Genomic DNA, 21540 nt, shown 5'->3' on the forward strand with positions numbered 1-21540 from the left:
GAGCCAGAATCAGACTGAGAGGTCAGAGCCAGAATCAGACTGAGAGGTCAGAGCCAGAATCAGTCTGAGAGGTCAGAGCCAGAATCAGTCTGAGAGGTCAGAGCCAGAATCAGACTGAGAGGTCAGAGCCGGAATCAGTATGAGAGGTCAGAGCCGGAATCAGTATGAGAGGTCAGAGCCGGAATAAGACTGAGAGGTCAGAGCCGGAATCAGACTGAGAGGTCAGAGCCGGAATCAGTATGAGAGGTCAGAGCCGGAATCAGTATGAGAGGTCAGAGCCAGAATCAGTCTGAGAGGTCAAAGCCAGAATCAGTATGAGAGGTCAAAGCCAGAATCAGTATGAAAGGTCAGAGCCAGAATCAAACTGAGAAGTCAGAGCCGGAATCAGTCCGAGAGATCAGAGCCAGACGCAGTATGAGATGTCAGAGCCAGAATCAGTCTGAGAGGTCAGAGCCAGAATTAGTATGAGAGGTCAGAGCCAGAATCAGTCTGAGAGGTCAGAGCCAGAATCAGTCTGAGAGGTCAGAGCCAGAATCCGTCTGAGAGATCAGAGCCAGAATCAATCTGAGAGGTCAGAGCCAGAAGCAGTCTGAGAGGTCAGAGCCAAAATCAGTCTGAGAGGTCAGAGCCAGAATCAGTCTGAGAGGTCAGAGCCAGAATCAGTATGAGAGGTCAGAGCCGTAATCAGACTGAGAGGTCAGAGCCGGAATCAGACTGAGAGATCAGAGCCGGAATCAGTCTGAGAAGTCAGAATCAGAATCAGTCTGAGAGGTCAGAGCCAGAATCAGTCTAAGAGGTCAGAGCCAGAATCAGTCTGAGAGTTCAGAGCCAGAATCAGTATGAGAGATCAGAGCCAGAATCAGTATGAGAGATCAGAACCAGATTCAGTATGAGAGATCAGAGCCAGAATCCGTCTGAGAGGTCTGAGCCAGACGCAGTATGAGATGTCAGAGCCAGAATCAGTCTGAGAGGTCAGAGCCAGAATTAGTATGAGAGGTCAGAGCCAGAATCAATCTGAGAGGTCAGAGCCAGAATCAGTCTGAGAGGTCAGAGCCAGAATCAGTCTGAGAGATCAGAGCCAGAATCAATCTGAGAGGTCAGAGCCAGAAGCAGTCTGAGAGGTCAGAGCCAAAATCAGTCTGAGAGGTCAGAGCCAGAAGAAGTCTGAGAGGTCAGAGCCAGAATCAGTATGAGAGGTCAGAGCCGGAATCAGACTGAGAGGTCAGAGCCAGAATCAGACTGAGAGGTCAGAGCCGGAATCAGATTGAGAGGTCAGAGCCGGAATCAGTATGAGAGGTCAGAGCCGGAATCAGTATGAGAGGTCAGAGCCAGAATCAGACTGAGAGGTCAGAGCCAGAATCAGACTGAGAGGTCAGAGCCAGAATCAGTCTGAGAGGTCAGAGACAGAATCAGTCTGAGAGGTCAGAGCCAGAATCAGACTGAGAGGTCAGAGCCAGAATCAGACTGAGAGGTCAGAGCCGGAATCAGACTGAGAGGTCAGAGCCGGAATCAGTCTGAGAGATCAGAGCCAGAATCAATCTGAGAGGTCAGAGCCAGAAGCAGTCTGAGAGGTCAGAGCCAAAATCAGTCTGAGAGGTCAGAGCCAGAAGAAGTCTGAGAGGTCAGAGCCAGAATCAGTATGAGAGGTCAGAGCCGGAATCAGACTGAGAGGTCAGAGCCAGAATCAGACTGAGAGGTCAGAGCCGGAATCAGACTGAGAGGTCAGAGCCGGAATCAGTATGAGAGGTCAGAGCCGGAATCAGTATGAGAGGTCAGAGCCAGAATCAGACTGAGAGGTCAGAGCCAGAATCAGACTGAGAGGTCAGAGCCAGAATCAGTCTGAGAGGTCAGAGCCAGAATCAGTCTGAGAGGTCAGAGCCAGAATCAGACTGAGAGGTCAGAGCCAGAATCAGACTGAGAGGTCAGAGCCGGAATCAGACTGAGAGGTCAGAGCCGGAATCAGTATGAGAGGTCAGAGCCGGAATCAGTATGAGAGGTTAGAGCCAGAATCAGACTGAGAGGTCAGAGCCAGAATCAGACTGAGAGGTCAGAGCCAGAATCAGACTGAGAGGTCAGAGCCAGAATCAGTCTGAGAGGTCAGAGCCAGAATCAGTCTGAGAGGTCAAAGCCAGAATCAGTATGAGAGGTCAAAGCCAGATTCAGTATGAAAGGTCAGAGCCAGAATCAGTCTGAGAGGTCAGAGCCAGAATCAGTCTGAGAGGTCAGAGCCAGAATCAGACTGAGAGGTCAGAGCCGGAATCAGACTGAGAGGTCAGAGCCGGAATCAGACTGAGAGGTCAGAGCCGGAATCAGTATGAGAGGTCAGAGCCGGAATCAGTATGAGAGGTTAGAGCCAGAATCAGACTGAGAGGTCAGAGCCAGAATCAGACTGAGAGGTCAGAGCCAGAATCAGACTGAGAGGTCAGAGCCAGAATCAGTCTGAGAGGTCAGAGCCAGAATCAGTCTGAGAGGTCAAAGCCAGAATCAGTATGAGAGGTCAAAGCCAGATTCAGTATGAAAGGTCAGAGCCAGAATCAAACTGAGAGGTCAGAGCCGGAATCAGTCTGAGAGATCAGAGCCAGACGCAGTATGAAATGTCAGAGCCAGAATCAGTCTGAGAGGTCAGAGCCAGAATTAGTATGAGAGGTCAGAGCCAGAATCAGTCTGAGAGGTCAGAGCCAGAATCAGTCTGAGAGTTCAGAGCCAGAATCAGTCTGAGAGATCAGAGCCAGAATCAATCTGAGAGGTCAGAGCCAGAATCAGTATGAGAGATCAGAGCCAGAATCCGTCTGAGAGGTCAGAGCCAGAATCAGTATGAGAGGTCAGAGCCGGAATCAGACTGAGAGGTCAGAGCCGGAGTCAGACTGAGAGGTCAGAGCCAGAAGCAGTATGAGAAGTCAGAGCCAGAATCAGTCTGAGAGGTCAGAGGCAGAATTAGTATGAGGTCAGATCAAAAATCAGTCTGAGAGGTCAGAGCCAGAATCAGTATGAGAGGTCAAAGCCAGAATCAGTATGAGAGGTCAAAGCCAGAATCAGTATGAAAGGTCAGAGCCAGAATCAAACTGAGAGGTCAGAGCCGGAATCAGTCTGAGAGATCAGAGCCAGACGCAGTATGAGATGTCAGAGCCAGAATCAGTCTGAGAGGTCAGAGCCAGAATTAGTATGAGAGGTCAGAGCCAGAATCAGTCTGAGAGGTCAGAGCCAGAATCAGTCTGAGAGGACAGAGCCAGAATCAGTCTGAGAGATCAGAGCCAGAATCAATATGAGAGGTCAGAGCCAGAAGCAGTCTGAGAGGTCAGAGCCAAAATCAGTCTGAGAGGTCAGAGCCAGAAGAAGTCTGAGAGGTCAGAGCCAGAATCAGTATGAGAGGTCAGAGCCGGAATCAGACTGAGAGGTCAGAGCCAGAATCAGACTGAGAGGTCAGAGCCGGAATCAGACTGAGAGGTCAGAGCTGGAATCAGTCTGAGAGGTCAGAATCAGAATCAGTCTGAGAGGTCAGAGCCAGAATCAGTCTAAGAGGTCAGAGTCAGAATCAGTCTGAGAGTTCAGAACCAGAATCAGTATGAGAGATCAGTCAGAATCAGTCTGAGAGGTCAGAGCCAGAATCTGTATGAGAGGCCAGAGCCAGAATCAGTATGAGAGATCAGAGCCAGAATCAGTATGAGAGATCAGAGCCAGAATCCGTCTGAGAGGTCAGAGCCAGAATCAGTATGAGAGGTCAGAGCCGGAATCAGACTGAGAGGTCAGAGCCGGAATCAGACTGAGAGGTCAGAGCCAGAAGCAGTATGAGACGTCAGAGCCAGTAGCAGTATGAGAAGTCAGAGCCAGAATCAGTCTGAGAGGTCAGAGGCAGAATTAGTATGAGGTCAGAGCAAAAATCAGTCTGAGAGGTCAGAGCCAGAATCAGTATGAGAGGTCAAAGCCAGAATCAGTATGAGAGGTCAAAGCCAGAATCAGTATGAAAGGTCAGAGCCAGAATCAAACTGAGAGGTCAGAGCCGGAATCAGTCTGAGAGATCAGAGCCAGACGCAGTATGAGATGTCAGAGCCAGAATCAGTCTGAGAGGTCAGAGCTAGAATCAGTCTGAGAGGTCAGAGCCAGAATCAGTCTGAGAGGTCAGAGCCAGAATCAGTCTGAGAGATCAGAGCCAGAATCAATCTGAGAGGTCAGAGACAGAAGCAGTCTGAGAGGTCAGAGCCAAAATCAGTCTGAGAGGTCAGAGCCAGAAGAAGTCTGAGAGGTCAGAGCCAGAATCAGTATGAGAGGTCAGAGCCGGAATCAGACTGAGAGGTCAGAGCCAGAATCAGACTGAGAGGTCAGAACCGGAATCAGACTGAGAGGTCAGAGCCGGAATCAGTATGAGAGGTCAGAGCCGGAATCAGTATGAGAGGTCAGAGCCAGAATCAGACTGAGAGGTCAGAGCCAGAATCAGACTGAGAGGTCAGAGCCAGAATCAGTCTGAGAGGTCAGAGCCAGAATCAGTCTGAGAGGTCAGAGCCGGAATCAGACTGAGAGGTCAGAGCCGGAATCAGTATGAGAGGTCAGAGCCGGAATCAGTATGAGAGGTCAGAGCCGGAATAAGACTGAGAGGTCAGAGCCGGAATCAGACTGAGAGGTCAGAGCCGGAATCAGTATGAGAGGTCAGAGCCGGAATCAGTATGAGAGGTCAGAGCCAGAATCAGTCTGAGAGGTCAAAGCTAGAATCAGTATGAGAGGTCAAAGCCAGAATCAGTATGAAAGGTCAGAGCCAGAATCAAACTGAGAGGTCAGAGCCGGAATCAGTCCAAGAGATCAGAGCCAGACGCAGTATGAGATGTCAGAGCCAGAATCAGTCTGAGAGGTCAGAGCCAGAATTAGTATGAGAGGTCAGAGCCAGAATCAGTATGATAGGTCAGAGCCGGAATAAGACTGAGAGGTCAGAGCCGGAATCAGACTGAGAGGTCAGAGCCGGAATCAGTATGAGAGGTCAGAGCCGGAATCAGTATGAGAGGTTAGAGCCAGAATCAGACTGAGAGGTCAGAGCCAGAATCAGACTGAGAGGTCAGAGCCAAAATCAGACTGAGAGGTCAGAGCCAGAATCAGTCTGAGAGGTCAGAGCCAGAATCAGTCTGAGAAATCAAAGCCAGAATCAGTATGAGAGGTCAAAGCCAGAATCAGTATGAAAGGTCAGAGCCAGAATCAAACTGAGAGGTCAGAGCCGGAATCAGTCTGAGAGATCAGAGCCAGACGCAGTATGAGATGTCAGAGCCAGAATCAGTCTGAGAGGTCAGAGCCAGAATTAGTATGAGAGGTCAGAGCCAGAATCAGTCTGAGAGGTCAGAGCCAGAATCAGTCTGAGAGGTCAGAGCCAGAATCCGTCTGAGAGATCAGAGCCAGAATCAATCTGAGAGGTCAGAGCCAGAAGCAGTCTGAGAGGTCAGAGCCAAAATCAGTCTGAGAGGTCAGAGCCAGAATCAGTCTGAGAGGTCAGAGCCAGAATCAGTATGAGAGGTCAGAGCCGTAATCAGACTGAGAGGTCAGAGCCGGAATCAGACTGAGAGGTCAGAGCCGGAATCAGTCTGAGAAGTCAGAATCAGAATCAGTCTGAGAGGTCAGAGCCAGAATCAGTCTAAGAGGTCAGAGCCAGAATCAGTCTGAGAGTTCAGAGCCAGAATCAGTATGAAAGATCAGAGCCAGAATCAGTATGAGAGATCAGAACCAGAATCAGTATGAGAGATCAGAGCCAGAATCCGTCTGAGAGGTCAGAGCCAGACGCAGTATGAGATGTCAGAGCCAGAATCAGTCTGATAGGTCAGAGCCAGAATTAGTATGAGAGGTCAGAGCCAGAATCAGTCTGAGAGGTCAGAGCCAGAATCAGTCTGAGAGGTCAGAGCCAGAAGAAATCTGAGAGGTCAGAGCCAGAATCAGTATGAGAGGTCAGAGCCGGAATCAGACTGAGAGGTCAGAACCGGAATCAGACTGAGAGGTCAGAGCCGGAATCAGACTGAGAGGTCAGAGCCGGAATCAGTGAGAGGTCAGAGCTGGAATCAGTATGAGAGGTCAGAGCCAGAATCAGACTGAGAGGTCAGAGCCAGAATCAGACTGAGAGGTCAGAGCCAGAATCAGTCTGAGAGGTCAGAGCCAGAATCAGTCTGAGAGGTCAGAGCCAGAATCAGACTGAGAGGTCAGAGCCGGAATCAGTATGAGAGGTCAGAGCCGGAATCAGTATGAGAGGTCAGAGCCGGAATAAGAATGAGAGGTCAGAGCCGGAATCAGACTGAGAGGTCAGAGCCGGAATCAGTATGAGAGGTAAGAGCCGGAATCGGTATGAGAGGTTAGAGCCAGAATCAGACTGAGAGGTCAGAGCCAGAATCAGACTGAGAGGTCAGAGCCAGAATCAGACTGAGAGGTCAGAGCCAGAATCAGTCTGAGAGGTCAGAGCCAGAATCAGTCTGAGAGGTCAAAGCCAGAATCAGTATGAGAGGTCAAAGCCAGAATCAGTATGAAAGGTCAGAGCCAGAATCAAACTGAGAGGTCAGAGCCGGAATCAGTCTGAGAGATCAGAGCCAGACGCAGTATGAGATGTCAGAGCCAGAATCAGTCTGAGAGGTCAGAGCCAGAATTAGTATGAGAGGTCAGAGCCAGAATCAGTCTGAGAGGTCAGAGCCAGAATCAGTCTGAGAGGTCAGAGCCAGAATCAGTCTGAGAGATCAGAGCCAGAATCAATCTGAGAGGTCAGAGCCAGAAGCAGTCTGAGAGGTCAGAGCCAAAATCAGTCTGAGAGGTCAGAGCCAGAATCAGTCTGAGAGGTCAGAGCCAGAATCAGTATGAGAGGTCAGAGCCGGAATCAGACTGAGAGGTCAGAGCCGGAATCAGACTGAGAGGTCAGAGCCGGAATCAGTCTGAGAGGTCAGAATCAGAATCAGTCTGAGAGGTCAGAGCCAGAATCAGTCTAAGAGGTCAGAGCCAGAATCAGTCTGAGAGTTCAGAGCCAGAATCAGTATGAGAGATCAGAGCCAGAATCAGTCTGAGAGGTCAGAGCCAGAATCTGTATGAGAGGCCAGAGCCAGAATCAGTATGAGAGATCAGAACCAGAATCAGTATGAGAGATCAGAGCCAGAATCCGTCTGAGAGGTCAGAGCCAGAATCAGTATGAGAGGTCAGAGCCGGAATCAGACTGAGAGGTCAGAGCCGGAATCAGACTGAGAGGTCAGAGCCGAAATCAGTCTGAGAGGTCAGAATCAGAATCAGTCTGAGAGGTCAGAGCCAGAATCAGTCTAAGAGGTCAGAGCCAGAATCAGTCTGAGAGTTCAGAGCCAGAATCAGTATGAGAGATCAGAGTCAGAATAAGTCTGAGAGGTCAGAGCCAGAATCTGTATGAGAGGCCAGAGCCAGAATCAGTATGAGAGATCAGAGCCAGAATCCGTCTGAGAGGTCAGAGCCAGAATCAGTATGAGAGGTCAGAGCCGGAATCAGACTGAGAGGTCAGAGCCGGAGTCAGACTGAGAGGTCAGAGCCAGAAGCAGTATGAGACGTCAGAGCCAGAAGCAGTATGAGAAGTCAGAGCCAGAATCAGTCTGAGAGGTCAGAGGCAGAATTAGTATGAGGTCAGATCTAAAATCAGTCTGAGAGGTCAGAGCCAGAATCAGTATGAGAGGTCAAAGCCAGAATCAGTATGAGAGGTCAAAGCCAGAATCAGTATGAAAGGTCAGAGCCAGAATCAAACTGAGAGGTCAGAGCCGGAATCAGTCTGAGAGATCAGAGCCAGACGCAGTATGAGATGTCAGAGCCAGAATCAGTCTGAGAGGTCAGAGCCAGAATTAGTATGAGAGGTCAGAGCCAGAATCAGTCTGAGAGGTCAGAGCCAGAATCAGTCTGAGAGGTCAGAGCCAGAATCAGTCTGAGAGATCAGAGCCAGAATCAATATGAGAGGTCAGAGCCAGAAGCAGTCTGAGAGGTCAGAGCCAAAATCAGTCTGAGAGGTCAGAGCCAGAAGAAGTCTGAGAGGTCAGAGCCAGAATCAGTATGAGAGGTCAGAGCCGGAATCAGACTGAGAGGTCAGAGCCGGAATCAGACTGAGAGGTCAGAGCCGGAATCAGACTGAGAGGTCAGAGCCGGAATCAGACTGAGAGGTCAGAGCCGGAATCAGTCTAAGAGGTCAGAATCAGAATCAGTCTGAGAGGTCAGAGCCAGAATCAGTCTAAGAGGTCAGAGTCAGAATCAGTCTGAGAGTTCAGAACCAGAATCAGTATGAGAGATCAGAGTCAGAATCAGTCTGAGAGGTCAGAGCCAGAATCTGTATGAGAGGCCAGAGCCAGAATCAGTATGAGAGATCAGAGCCAGAATCAGTATGAGAGATCAGAGCCAGAATCCGTCTGAGAGGTCAGAGCCAGAATCAGTATGAGAGGTCAGAGCCGGAATCAGACTGAGAGGTCAGAGCCGGAATCAGACTGAGAGGTCAGAGCCAGAAGCAGTATGAGACGTCAGAGCCAGTAGCAGTATGAGAAGTCAGAGCCAGAATCAGTCTGAGAGGTCAGAGGCAGAATTAGTATGAGGTCAGAGCAAAAATCAGTCTGAGAGGTCAGAGCCAGAATCAGTATGAGAGGTCAAAGCCAGAATCAGTATGAGAGGTCAAAGCCAGAATCAGTATGAAAGGTCAGAGCCAGAATCAAACTGAGAGGTCAGAGCCGGAATCAGTCTGAGAGATCAGAGCCAGACGCAGTATGAGATGTCAGAGCCAGAATCAGTCTGAGAGGTCAGAGCCAGAATTAGTATGAGAGGTGAGAGCCAGAATCAGTCTGAGAGATCAGAGCCAGAAGAAGTCTGAGAGGTCAGAGCCAGAATCAGTATGAGAGATCAGAGCCGGAATTCAACTGAGAGGTCAGAGCCAAAATCAGACTGAGAGGTCAGAACCGGAATCAGACTGAGAGGTCAGAGCCGGAATCAGTATGAGAGGTCAGAGCCGGAATCAGTATGAGAGGTCAGAGCTAGAATCAGACTGAGAGGTCAGAGCCAGAATCAGACTGAGAGGTCAGAGCCAGAATCAGTCTGAGAGGTCAGAGCCAGAATCAGTCTGAGAGGTCAAAGCCAGAATCAGTATGAGAGGTCAAAGCCAGAATCAGTATGAGAGGTCAAAGCCAGAATCAGTATGAAAGGTCAGAGCCAGAATCAAACTGAGAGGTCAGAGCCGGAATCAGTCTGAGAGATCAGAGCCAGACGCAGTATGAGATGTCAGAGCCAGAATCAGTCTGAGAGGTCAGAGCCAGAATTAGTATGAGAGGTGAGAGCCAGAATCAGTCTGAGAGGTCAGAGCCAGAATCAGTCTGAGAGGTCAGAGCCAGAATCCGTCTGAGAGATCAGAGCCAGAATCAATCTGAGAGGTCAGAGCCAGAAGCAGTCTGAGAGGTCAGAGCCAAAATCAGTCTGAGAGGTCAGAGCCAGAATCAGTCTGAGAGGTCAGAGCCAGAATCAGTATGAGAGGTCAGAGCCGTAATCAGACTGAGAGGTCAGAGCCGGAATCAGACTGAGAGGTCAGAGCCGGAATCAGTCTGAGAAGTCAGAATCAGAATCAGTCTGAGAGGTCAGAGCCAGAATCAGTCTAAGAGGTCAGAGCCAGAATCAGTCTGAGAGTTCAGAGCCAGAATCAGTATGAGAGATCAGAGCCAGAATCAGTATGAGAGATCAGAACCAGAATCAGTATGAGAGATCAGAGCCAGAATCCGTCTGAGAGGTCAGAGCCAGACGCAGTATGAGATGTCAGAGCCAGAATCAGTCTGAGAGGTCAGAGCCAGAATTAGTATGAGAGGTCAGAGCCAGAATCAGTCTGAGAGGTCAGAGCCAGAATCAGTCTGAGAGGTCAGAGCCAGAATCAGTCTGAGAGATCAGAGCCAGAATCAATCTGAGAGGTCAGAGCCAGAAGCAGTCTGAGAGGTCAGAGCCAAAATCAGTCTGAGAGGTCAGAGCCAGAAGAAGTCTGAGAGGTCAGAGCCAGAATCAGTATGAGAGGTCAGAGCCGGAATCAGACTGAGAGGTCAGAGCCAGAATCAGACTGAGAGGTCAGAGCCGGAATCAGACTGAGAGGTCAGAGCCGGAATCAGTATGAGAGGTCAGAGCCGGAATCAGTATGAGAGGTCAGAGCCGGAATCAGACTGAGAGGTCAGAGCCAGAATCAGACTGAGAGGTCAGAGCCAGAATCAGTCTGAGAGGTCAGAGCCAGAATCATTCTGAGAGGTCAGAGCCAGAATCAGACTGAGAGGTCAGAGCCGGAATCAGTATGAGAGGTCAGAGCCGGAATCAGTATGAGAGGTCAGAGCCGGAATAAGACTGAGAGGTCAGAGCCGGAATCAGTATGAGAGGTCAGAGCCGGAATCAGTATGAGAGGTCAGAGCCGGAATCAGTATGAGAGGTTAGAGCCAGAATCAGACTGAGAGGTCAGAGCCAGAATCAGACTGAGAGGTCAGAGCCAGAATCAGACTGAGAGGTCAGAGCCAGAATCAGTCTGAGAGGTCAGAGCCAGAATCAGTCTGAGAGGTCAGAGCCAGAATCAGTATGAGAGGTCAGAGCCGGAATCAGACTGAGAGGTCAGAGCCGGAATCAGACTGAGAGGTCAGAGCCGGAATCAGTCTGAGAGGTCAGAGCCGGAATCAGTCTGAGAGGTCAGAATCAGAATCAGTCTGAGAGGTCAGAGCCAGAATCAGTCTAAGAGGTCAGAGCCAGAATCAGTCTGAGAGTTCAGAGCCAGAATCAGTATGAGAGATCAGAGCCAGAATCAGTCTGAGAGGTCAGAGCCAGAATCTGTATGAGAGGCCAGAGCCAGAATCAGTATGAGAGATCAGAACCAGAATCAGTATGAGAGATCAGAGCCAGAATCCGTCTGAGAGGTCAGAGCCAGAATCAGTATGAGAGGTCAGAGCCGGAATCAGACTGAGAGGTCAGAGCCGGAATCAGACTGAGAGGTCAGAGCCAGAAGCAGTATGAGACGTCAGAGCCCGAAGCAGTATGAGAAGTCAGAGCCAGAATCAGTCTGAGAGGTCAGAGGCAGAATTAGTATGAGGTCAGAGCAAAAATCAGTCTGAGAGGTCAGAGCCAGAATCAATATGAGAGGTCAAAGCCAGAATCAGTCTGAGAGGTCAGAGCCAGAATCAGTCTGAGAGATCAGAGCCAGAATCAATCTGAGAGGTCAGAGCCAGAAGCAGTCTGAGAGGTCAGAGCCAAAATCAGTCTGAGAGGTCAGAGCCAGAAGAAGTCTGAGAGGTCAGAGCCAGAATCAGTATGAGAGGTCAGAGCCGGAATCAGACTGAGAGGTCAGAGCCAGAATCAGACTGAGAGGTCAGAGCCGGAATCAGACTGAGAGGTCAGAGCCGGAATCAGTCTGAGAGGTCAGAATCAGAATCAGTCTGAGAGGTCAGAGCCAGAATCAGTCTAAGAGGTCAGAGCCAGAATCAGTCTGAGAGTTCAGAGCCAGAATCAGTATGAGAGATCAGAGTCAGAATAAGTCTGAGAGGTCAGAGCCAGAATCTGTATGAGAGGCCAGAGCCAGAATCAGTATGAGAGATCAGAGCCAGAATCAGTATGAGAGATCAGAGCCAGAATCCGTCTGAGAGGTCAGAGCCAGAATCAGTATGAGAGGTCAGAGCCGGAATCAGACTGAGAGGTCAGAGCCGGAATCAGACTGAGAGGTCAGAGCCAGAAGCAGTATGAGACGTCAGAGCCAGAAGCAGTATGAGAAGTCAGAGCCAGAATCAGTCTGAGAGGTCAGAGGCAGAATTAGTATGAGGTCAGATCAAAAATCAGTCTGAGAGGTCAGAGCCAGAATCAGTATGAGAGGTCAAAGCCAGAATCAGTATGAGAGGTCAAAGCCAGAATCAGTATGAAAGGTCAGAGCCAGAATCAAACTGAGAGGTCAGAGCCGGAATCAGTCTGAGAGATCAGAGCCAGACGCAGTATGAGATGTCAGAGCCAGAATCAGTCTGAGAGGTCAGAGCCAGAATTAGTATGAGAGGTCAGAGCCAGAATCAGTCTGAGAGGTCAGAGCCAGAATCAGTCTGAGAGGTCAGAGCCAGAATCAGTCTGAGAGATCAGAGCCAGAATCAATATGAGAGGTCAGAGCCAGAAGCAGTCTGAGAGGTCAGAGCCAAAATCAGTCTGAGAGGTCAGAGCCAGAAGAAGTCTGAGAGGTCAGAGCCAGAATCAGTATGAGAGGTCAGAGCCGGAATCAGACTGAGAGGTCAGAGCCAGAATCAGACTGAGAGGTCAGAGCCGGAATCAGACTGAGAGGTCAGAGCCGGAATCAGTCTGAGAGGTCAGAATCAGAATCAGTCTGAGAGGTCAGAGCCAGAATCAGTCTAAGAGGTCAGAGCCAGAATCAGTCTGAGAGTTCAGAGCCAGAATCAGTATGAGAGATCAGAGTCAGAATCAGTCTGAGAGGTCAGAGCCAGAATCTGTATGAGAGGCCAGAGCCAGAATCAGTATGAGAGATCAGAGCCAGAATCAGTATGAGAGATCAGAGCCAGAATCCGTCTGAGAGGTCAGAACCAGAATCTATATGAGAGATCAGAGCCAGAATCAGTATGAGAGGTCAGAGCCGGAATCAATATGAGAGGTCAAAGCCAGAATCAGTATGAAAGGTCAGAGCCAGAATCAAACTGAGAGGTCAGAGCCGGAATCAGTCTGAGAGATCAGAGCCAGACGCAGTATGAGATGTCAGAGCCAGAATCAGTCTGAGAGGTCAGAGCCAGAATTAGTATGAGAGGTCAGAGCCAGAATCAGTCTGAGAGGTCAGAGCCAGAATCAGTCTGAGAGGTCAGAGCCAGAATCAGTCTGAGAGATCAGAGCCAGAATCAGTATGAGAAGTCAGAGCCGAAATCAGACTGAGAGGTCAGAGCCAGAATCAGACTGAGAGGTCAGAGCCGGAATCAGACTGAGAGGTCAGAGCCGGAATCAGTCTGAGAGGTCAGAATCAGAATCAGTCTGAGAGGACAGAGCCAGAATCAGTCTAAGAGGTCAAAGCCAGAATCAGTCAGAGAGGTCAGAGCTAGAATCTGTATGAGAGGCCAGAGCCAGAATCAGTATGAGAGATCAGAGCCAGAATCAGTATGAGAGATCAGAGCCAGAATCCGTCTGAGAGGTCAGAGCCAGAATCAGTATGCGAGGCCAGAGCCAGAATCAGTATGAGAGATCAAAACAAGAATCCGTCTGAGAGGTCAGAACCAGAATCTATATGAGAGATCAGAGCCAGAATCAGTATGAGAGGTCAGAGCCGGAATCAATATGAGAGGTCAGAGCCGGAATCAGACTGAGAGGTCAGAGCCGGAATCAGACTGAGAGGTCAGAGCCAGAAGCAGTATGAGACGTCAGAGCCAGAATCAGACTGAGAGGTCAGAGCCGGAATCAGACTGAGAGGTCAGAGCCGGAATCAGTCTGAGAGGTCAGAATCAGAATCAGTCTGAGAGGTCAGAGCCAGAATCAGTCTAAGAGGTCAGAGCCAGAATCAGTCTGAGAGGTCAGAGCCAGAATCTGTATGAGAGGCCAGAGCCAGAATCAGTATGAGAGATCAGAGCCAGAATCAGTATGAGAGATCAGAGCCAGAATACGTCTGAGACGTTAGAGCCAGAATCAGTATGCGAGGTCAGAGCCAGAATCAGTATGAGAGATCAGAGCAAGAATCCGTCTGAGAGGTCAGAACCAGAATCTATATGAGAGATCAGAGCCAGAATCAGTATGAGAGGTCAGAGCCGGAATCAATATGAGAGGTCAGAGCCGGAATCAGACTGAGAGGTCAGAGCCGGAATCAGACTGAGAGGTCAGAGCCAGAAGCAGTATGAGACGTCAGAGCCAGAATCAGACTGAGAGGTCGGAGCCGGAATCAGACTGAGAGGTCAGAGCCGAAATCAGTCTGAGAGGTCAGAATCAGAATCAGTCTGAGAGGTCAGAGCCAGAATCAGTCTAAGAGGTCAGAGCCAGAATCAGTCTGAGAGGTCAGAGCCAGAATCTGTATGAGAGGCCAGAGCCAGAATCAGTATGAGAGATCAGAGCCAGAATCAGTATGAGAGATCAGAGCAAGAATCCGTCTGAGAGGTCAGAACCAGAATCTATATGAGAGATCAGAGCCAGAATCAGTATGAGAGGTCAGAGCCGGAATCAATATGAGAGGTCAGAGCCGGAATCAGACTGAGAGGTCAGAGCCGGAATCAGACTGAGAGGTCAGAGCCAGAATCCATCTGAGAGGTCAGAGCCAGAATCAGTATGCGAGGTCAGAGCCAGAATCAGTATGAGAGATCAGAGCAAGAATCCGTCTGAGAGGTCAGAACCAGAATCTATATGAGAGATCAGAGCCAGAATCAGTCTGAGAGGTCAGAGCCAGAATCAGTCTGAGAGGTCAGAGCCAGAATCAGTCTGAGAGATCAGAGCCAGAATCAATCTGAGAGGTCAGAGCCAGAAGCAGTCTGAGAGGTCAGAGCCAAAATCAGTCTGAGAGGTCAGAGCCAGAAGAAGTCTGAGAGGTCAGAGCCAGAATCAGTATGAGAGGTCAGAGCCGGAATCAGACTGAGAGGTCAGAGCCAGAATCAGACTGAGAGGCCAGAGCCGGAATCAGACTGAGAGGTCAGAGCCGAAATCAGTCTGAGAGGTCAGAATCAGAATCAGTCTGAGAGGTCAGAGCCAGAATCAGTCTAAGAGGTCAGAGCCAGAATCAGTCTGAGAGGTCAGAGCCAGAATCTGTATGAGAGGCCAGAGCCAGAATCAGTATGAGAGATCAGAGCCAGAATCAGTATGAGAGATCAGAGCAAGAATCCGTCTGAGAGGTCAGAACCAGAATCTATATGAGAGATCAGAGCCAGAATCAGTATGAGAGGTCAGAGCCGGAATCAATATGAGAGGTCAGAGCCGGAATCAGACTGAGAGGTCAGAGCCGGAATCAGACTGAGAGGTCAGAGCCAGAATCCGTCTGAGAGGTCAGAGCCAGAATCAGTATGCGAGGTCAGAGCCAGAATCAGTATGAGAGATCAGAGCAAGAATCCGTCTGAGAGGTCAGAACCAGAATCTATATGAGAGATCAGAGCCAGAATCAGTCTGAGAGGTCAGAGCCAGAATCAGTCTGAGAGGTCAGAGCCAGAATCAGTCTGAGAGATCAGAGCCAGAATCAATCTGAGAGGTCAGAGCCAGAAGCAGTCTGAGAGGTCAGAGCCAAAATCAGTCTGAGAGGTCAGAGCCAGAAGAAGTCTGAGAGGTCAGAGCCAGAATCAGTATGAGAGGTCAGAGCCGGAATCAGACTGAGAGGTCAGAGCCAGAATCAGACTGAGAGGCCAGAGCCGGAATCAGACTGAGAGGTCAGAGCCGGAATCAGTATGAGAGGTCAGAGCCGGAATCAGTATGAGAGGTCAGAGCCGGAATCAGACTGAGAGGTCAGAGCCAGAATCAGACTGAGAGGTCAGAGCCAGAATCAGTCTGAGAGGTCAGAGCCAGAATCATTCTGAGAGGTCAGAGCCAGAATCAGACTGAGAGGTCAGAGCCGGAATCAGTATGAGAGGTCAGAGCCGGAATCAGTATGAGAGGTCAGAGCCGGAATAAGACTGAGAGGTCAGAGCCGGAATCAGTATGAGAGGTCAGAGCCGGAATCAGTATGAGAGGTCAGAGCCGGAATCAGTATGAGAGGTTAGAGCCAGAATCAGACTGAGAGGTCAGAGCCAGAATCAGACTGAGAGGTCAGAGCCAGAATCAGACTGAGAGGTCAGAGCCAGAATCAGTCTGAGAGGTCAGAGCCAGAATCAGTCTGAGAGGTCAAAGCCAGAATCAGTATGAGAGGTCAGAGCCAGAATCAGTATGAAAGGTCAGAGCCAGAATCAAACTGAGAGGTCAGAGCCGGAATCAGTCTGAGAGATCAGAGCCAGACGCAGTATGAGATGTCAGAGCCAGAATCAGTCTGAGAGGTCAGAGCCAGAATTAGTATGAGAGGTCAGAGCCAGAATCAGTCTGAGAGGTCAGAGCCAGAATCAGTCTGAGAGGTCAGAGCCAGAATCAGTCTGAGAGATCAGAGCCAGAATCAATCTGAGAGGTCAGAGCCAGAAGCAGTCTGAGAGGTCAGAGCCAAAATCAGTCTGAGAGGTCAGAGCCAGAATCAGTCTGAGAGGTCAGAGCCAGAATCAGTATGAGAGGTCAGAGCCGGAATCAGACTGAGAGGTCAGAGCCGGAATCAGACTGAGAGGTCAGAGCCGGAATCAGTCTGAGAGGTCAGAATCAGAATCAGTCTGAGAGGTCAGAGCCAGAATCAGTCTAAGAGGTCAGAGCCAGAATCAGTCTGAGAGTTCAGAGCCAGAATCAGTATGAGAGATCAGAGCCAGAATCAGTCTGAGAGGTCAGAGCCAGAATCTGTATGAGAGGCCAGAGCCAGAATCAGTATGAGAGATCAGAACCAGAATCAGTATGAGAGATCAGAGCCAGAATCCGTCTGAGAGGTCAGAGCCAGAATCAGTATGAGAGGTCAGAGCCGGAATCAGACTGAGAGGTCAGAGCCGGAATCAGACTGAGAGGTCAGAGCCAGAAGCAGTATGAGACGTCAGAGCCCGAAGCAGTATGAGAAGTCAGAGCCAGAATCAGTCTGAGAGGTCAGAGGCAGAATTAGTATGAGGTCAGAGCAAAAATCAGTCTGAGAGGTCAGAGCCAGAATCAATATGAGAGGTCAAAGCCAGAATCAGTATGAGAGGTCAAAGCCAGAATCAGTATGAAAGGTCAGAGCCAGAATCAAACTGAGAGGTCAGAGCCGGAATCAGTCTGAGAGATCAGAGCCAGACGCAGTATGAGATGTCAGAGCCAGAATCAGTCTGAGAGGTCAGAGCCAGAATTTGTATGAGAGGTCAGAGCCAGAATCAGTCTGAGAGGTCAGAGCAGAATCAGTCTGAGAGGTCAGAGCCAGAATCAGTCTGAGAGATCAGAGCCAGAATCAATCTGAGAGGTCAGAGCCAGAAGCAGTCTGAGAGGTCAGAGCCAAAATCAGTCTGAGAGGTCAGAGCCAGAAGAAGTCTGAGAGGTCAGAGCCAGAATCAGTATGAGAGGTCAGAGCCGGAATCAGACTGAGAGGTCAGAGCCAGAATCAGACAGAGGTCAGAGCCGGAATCAGACTGAGAGGTCAGAGCCGGAATCAGTCTGAGAGGTCAGAATCAGAATCAGTCTGAGAGGTCAGAGCCAGAATCAGTCTAAGAGGTCAGAGCCAGAATCAGTCTGAGAGTTCAGAGCCAGAATCAGTATGAGAGATCAGAGTCAGAATAAGTCTGAGAGGTCAGAGCCAGAATCTGTATGAGAGGCCAGAGCCAGAATCAGTATGAGAGATCAGAGCCAGAATCAGTATGAGAGATCAGAGCCAGAATCCGTCTGAGAGGTCAGAGCCAGAATCAGTATGAGAGGTCAGAGCCGGAATCAGACTGAGAGGTCAGAGCCGGAATCAGACTGAGAGGTCAGAGCCAGAAGCAGTATGAGACGTCAGAGCCAGAAGCAGTATGAGAAGTCAGAGCCAGAATCAGTCTGAGAGGTCAGAGGCAGAATTAGTATGAGGTCAGATCAAAAATCAGTCTGAGAGGTCAGAGCCAGAATCAGTATGAGAGGTCAAAGCCAGAATCAGTATGAGAGGTCAAAGCCAGAATCAGTATGAAAGGTCAGAGCCAGAATCAAACTGAGAGGTCAGAGCCGGAATCAGTCTGAGAGATCAGAGCCAGACGCAGTATGAGATGTCAGAGCCAGAATCAGTCTGAGAGGTCAGAGCCAGAATTAGTATGAGAGGTCAGAGCCAGAATCAGTCTGAGAGGTCAGAGCCAGAATCAGTCTGAGAGATCAGAGCCAGAATCAATATGAGAGGTCAGAGCCAGAAGCAGTCTGAGAGGTCAGAGCCAAAATCAGTCTGAGAGGTCAGAGCCAGAAGAAGTCTGAGAGGTCAGAGCCAGAATCAGTATGAGAGGTCAGAGCCGGAATCAGACTGAGAGGTCAGAGCCGGAATCAGACTGAGAGGTCAGAGCCGGAATCAGTCTGAGAGGTCAGAATCAGAATCAGTCTGAGAGGTCAGAGCCAGAATCAGTCTAAGAGGTCAGAGCCAGAATCAGTCTGAGAGTTCAGAGCCAGAATCAGTATGAGAGATCAGAGTCAGAATCAGTCTGAGAGGTCAGAGCCAGAATCTGTATGAGAGGCCAGAGCCAGAATCAGTATGAGAGATCAGAGCCAGAATCAGTATGAGAGATCAGAGCCAGAATCCGTCTGAGAGGTCAGAACCAGAATCTATATGAGAGATCAGAGCCAGAATCAGTATGAGAGGTCAGAGCCGGAATCAATATGAGAGGTCAAAGCCAGAATCAGTATGAAAGGTCAGAGCCAGAATCAAACTGAGAGGTCAGAGCCGGAATCAGTCTGAGAGATCAGAGCCAGACGCAGTATGAGATGTCAGAGCCAGAATCAGTCTGAGAGGTCAGAGCCAGAATTAGTATGAGAGGTCAGAGCCAGAATCAGTCTGAGAGGTCAGAGCCAGAATCAGTCTGAGAGGTCAGAGCCAGAATCAGTCTGAGAGATCAGAGCCAGAATCAGTATGAGAAGTCAGAGCCGAAATCAGACTGAGAGGTCAGAGCCAGAATCAGACTGAGAGGTCAGAGCCGGAATCAGACTGAGAGGTCAGAGCCGGAATCAGTCTGAGAGGTCAGAATCAGAATCAGTCTGAGAGGACAGAGCCAGAATCAGTCTAAGAGGTCAGAGCCAGAATCAGTCAGAGAGGTCAGAGCCAGAATCAGTATGAGAGATCAGAGCCAGAATCCGTCTGAGAGGTCAGAGCCAGAATCAGTATGCGAGGCCAGAGCCAGAATCAGTATGAGAGATCAAAACAAGAATCCGTCTGAGAGGTCAGAGCCAGAATCAGTCTAAGAGGTCAGAGCCAGAATCAGTCTGAGAGTTCAGAGCCAGAATCAGTATGAGAGATCAGAGTCAGAATAAGTCTGAGAGGTCAGAGCCAGAATCTGTATGAGAGGCCAGAGCCAGAATCAGTATGAGAGATCAGAGCCAGAATCCGTCTGAGAGGTCAGAGCCAGAATCAGTATGAGAGGTCAGAGCCGGAATCAGACTGAGAGGTCAGAGCCGGAGTCAGACTGAGAGGTCAGAGCCAGAAGCAGTATGAGACGTCAGAGCCAGAAGCAGTATGAGAAGTCAGAGCCAGAATCAGTCTGAGAGGTCAGAGGCAGAATTAGTATGAGGTCAGATCTAAAATCAGTCTGAGAGGTCAGAGCCAGAATCAGTATGAGAGGTCAAAGCCAGAATCAGTATGAGAGGTCAAAGCCAGAATCAGTATGAAAGGTCAGAGCCAGAATCAAACTGAGAGGTCAGAGCCGGAATCAGTCTGAGAGATCAGAGCCAGACGCAGTATGAGATGTCAGAGCCAGAATCAGTCTGAGAGGTCAGAGCCAGAATTAGTATGAGAGGTCAGAGCCAGAATCAGTCTGAGAGGTCAGAGCCAGAATCAGTCTGAGAGGTCAGAGCCAGAATCAGTCTGAGAGATCAGAGCCAGAATCAATATGAGAGGTCAGAGCCAGAAGCAGTCTGAGAGGTCAGAGCCAAAATCAGTCTGAGAGGTCAGAGCCAGAAGAAGTCTGAGAGGTCAGAGCCAGAATCAGTATGAGAGGTCAGAGCCGGAATCAGACTGAGAGGTCAGAGCCGGAATCAGACTGAGAGGTCAGAGCCGGAATCAGACTGAGAGGTCAGAGCCGGAATCAGACTGAGAGGTCAGAGCCGGAATCAGTCTAAGAGGTCAGAATCAGAATCAGTCTGAGAGGTCAGAGCCAGAATCAGTCTAATAGGTCAGAGTCAGAATCAGTCTGAGAGTTCAGAACCAGAATCAGTATGAGAGATCAGAGTCAGAATCAGTCTGAGAGGTCAGAGCCAGAATCTGTATGAGAGGCCAGAGCCAGAATCAGTATGAGAGATCAGAGCCAGAATCAGTATGAGAGATCAGAGCCAGAATCCGTCTGAGAGGTCAGAGCCAGAATCAGTATGAGAGGTCAGAGCCGGAATCAGACTGAGAGGTCAGAGCCGGAATCAGACTGAGAGGTCAGAGCCAGAAGCAGTATGAGACGTCAGAGCCAGTAGCAGTATGAGAAGTCAGAGCCAGAATCAGTCTGAGAGGTCAGAGGCAGAATTAGTATGAGGTCAGAGCAAAAATCAGTCTGAGAGGTCAGAGCCAGAATCAGTATGAGAGGTCAAAGCCAGAATCAGTATGAGAGGTCAAAGCCAGAATCAGTATGAAAGGTCAGAGCCAGAATCAAACTGAGAGGTCAGAGCCGGAATCAGTCTGAGAGATCAGAGCCAGACGCAGTATGAGATGTCAGAGCCAGAATCAGTCTGAGAGGTCAGAGCCAGAATTAGTATGAGAGGTGAGAGCCAGAATCAGTCTGAGAGATCAGAGCCAGAAGAAGTCTGAGAGGTCAGAGCCAGAATCAGTATGAGAGATCAGAGCCGGAATTCAACTGAGAGGTCAGAGCCAAAATCAGACTGAGAGGTCAGAACCGGAATCAGACTGAGAGGTCAGAGCCGGAATCAGTATGAGAGGTCAGAGCCGGAATCAGTATGAGAGGTCAGAGCTAGAATCAGACTGAGAGGTCAGAGCCAGAATCAGACTGAGAGGTCAGAGCCAGAATCAGTCTGAGAGGTCAGAGCCAGAATCAGTCTGAGAGGTCAAAGCCAGAATCAGTATGAGAGGTCAAAGCCAGAATGAGTATGAGAGGTCAAAGCCAGAATCAGTATGAAAGGTCAGAGCCAGAATCAAACTGAGAGGTCAGAGCCGGAATCAGTCTGAGAGATCAGAGCCAGACGCAGTATGAGATGTCAGAGCCAGAATCAGTCTGAGAGGTCAGAGCCAGAATTAGTATGAGAGGTGAGAGCCAGAATCAGTCTGAGAGGTCAGAGCCAGAATCAGTCTGAGAGGTCAGAGCCAGAATCCGTCTGAGAGATCAGAGCCAGAATCAATCTGAGAGGTCAGAGCCAGAAGCAGTCTGAGAGGTCAGAGCCAAAATCAGTCTGAGAGGTCAGAGCCAGAATCAGTCTGAGAGGTCAGAGCCAGAATCAGTATGAGAGGTCAGAGCCGTAATCAGACTGAGAGGTCAGAGCCGGAATCAGACTGAGAGGTCAGAGCCGGAATCAGTCTGAGAAGTCAGAATCAGAATCAGTCTGAGAGGTCAGAGCCAGAATCAGTCTAAGAGGTCAGAGCCAGAATCAGTCTGAGAGTTCAGTAGAATCAGTATGAGAGATCAGAGCCAGAATCAGTATGAGAGATCAGAACCAGAATCAGTATGAGAGATCAGAGCCAGAATCCGTCTGAGAGGTCAGAGCCAGACGCAGTATGAGATGTCAGAGCCAGAATCAGTCTGAGAGGTCAGAGCCAGAATCAGTCTGAGAGGTCAGAGCCAGAATCAGTCTGAGAGGTCAGAGCCAGAATCAGTCTGAGAGATCAGAGCCAGAATCAATCTGAGAGGTCAGAGCCAGAAGCAGTCTGAGAGGTCAGAGCCAAAATCAGTCTGAGAGGTCAGAGCCAGAAGAAGTCTGAGA

The sequence above is a fragment of the Leptodactylus fuscus genome, chromosome 1 (assembly GCF_031893055.1).
Source record: "Leptodactylus fuscus isolate aLepFus1 chromosome 1, aLepFus1.hap2, whole genome shotgun sequence".
Classification (NCBI taxonomy): domain Eukaryota; kingdom Metazoa; phylum Chordata; class Amphibia; order Anura; family Leptodactylidae; genus Leptodactylus; species Leptodactylus fuscus.